General features: G+C 44.1%; 1 protein-coding gene across 1 annotated transcript in view; it reads left to right on the top strand.

The window, feature by feature from the left end:
• The first annotated feature begins 391 nt into the window (after positions 1 to 391).
• The window catches only part of map3k4 (mitogen-activated protein kinase kinase kinase 4), a 30,951-nt gene continuing 29,970 nt past the window's right edge, over positions 392 to 1,372 (top strand). Inside the window, exon 1 of the mRNA XM_084458660.1 lies at positions 392 to 519. The gene's annotated coding sequence lies outside the window, so the exon portion shown is untranslated. The remainder of the gene's footprint in view (positions 520 to 1,372) is intronic.

Below are 1,372 nucleotides of genomic sequence, written 5' to 3'. Positions count from 1 at the left end.
TTGCCGTAGAAGTGCTTTTTTTGATGGCGACAGCACACACACGGGCGAGACCCAACTACGCGGGTGGATAGAAACACGCTGAAAACACGCACATTTGACGCCTTTGCAAATAGCAAACGTGCAAACAGCTACTGCATCAGCCGGAACATGGACAGGTCCATGCACTTCTAGAACCGAGGAGCCCTCGCCGTGCAATGGACCCCCCAGACCCCAACGATCCCAGCAGGTATGCGAGGGCGAGTTACTGGAACACTAGGAACTACACAGCCGGGACTCCTGCCATATTGTGAGCTGAACGTGACAACTGAAGCGGGTGGAGTGGCGCGCATGCGCAGCTCCGGCCGTCACCTTCCTGTCACATAGTGGTCCGCGTGTAGTTGCAGTACTAGTACATTTGCAGTGTTCAAGTTGCAAACTTTTATGAGATAGATTTGCAGTTAAAATTATACGTTTGTATAGGTTTTCTATTTGATGTTCAGTTCTAGACAGCTGGGGGGGAATGTCGGACGTCTGAAAGAGGTAATTTTTATTATTTGTAAAGACTGCACAATATGAGAAAGTCATCCGTGTGCTAGCAGCTAGCAGTGCATACTCAGATTCGTTGACTTATTGTTTGCAGTTTTTCCAAAGTTTCATGTTATCTAGCTACCTAGATACTTCAGCCTTCAGCAATCTTTGAGCATATCAAAAAATAGTATTACTCCCATAGAATGCATGCATGCAAGTTGCTTAGATAAAGATTTTTGCATTTTAGGTCCATGCTTCAGTAAGGTTAATGTGCTGCAGATAGATAGACAACATTTCACCCATGTTGTGATTACTAGCTGATCTCAGGTATGTGTTTGCGTGCGACAGCCTGGCTGGATAAATCAGTGTGTTGCATTTCTTGCATGCTGTTGTGATCTGTGAATGACACAGCAAAGCAGACTAGCTGCAGGATACTCGACGATCGGCCCTTTGTTATGTGGACAATTCGTATATTTTCTCATGCATATACTATAACTATATCTCTATTTTTCATATCTCTATTTTGCAGTGGGGAGATACTCAGTCTGATATGCATTAGCAAGGCCTATCTCTGTGTTGTTATATTTAGACAGTGGCAGTATATCGCTTAAAATAATCATTACGTGTAAATGCACTGTAATTGCAGCAGAATTATTGGGTCATCGTTTTAAATCGCCGGTGTTTCCAGCAGGACTGTGTTTATAGTTCCTGATTTGTTGTGGAATGCAAGATATTTTATGTTGTCTGTCTTGATCCATTGCGCCTAGTTGCCCCCGACTCCTGGCGACAGATTTTCTGGAATCCAATGTTATGTCTCCCCCCCTCCCTCCTCTCTATCTCTCTCTCTTTCTCTCTCTCTCTCTTT

The sequence above is a fragment of the Borostomias antarcticus genome (assembly GCF_949987555.1).
Source record: "Borostomias antarcticus genome assembly, chromosome: 25".
Lineage (NCBI taxonomy): Eukaryota > Metazoa > Chordata > Actinopteri > Stomiiformes > Stomiidae > Borostomias > Borostomias antarcticus.
This window is presented reverse-complemented; position numbering and strand designations above follow the sequence as displayed.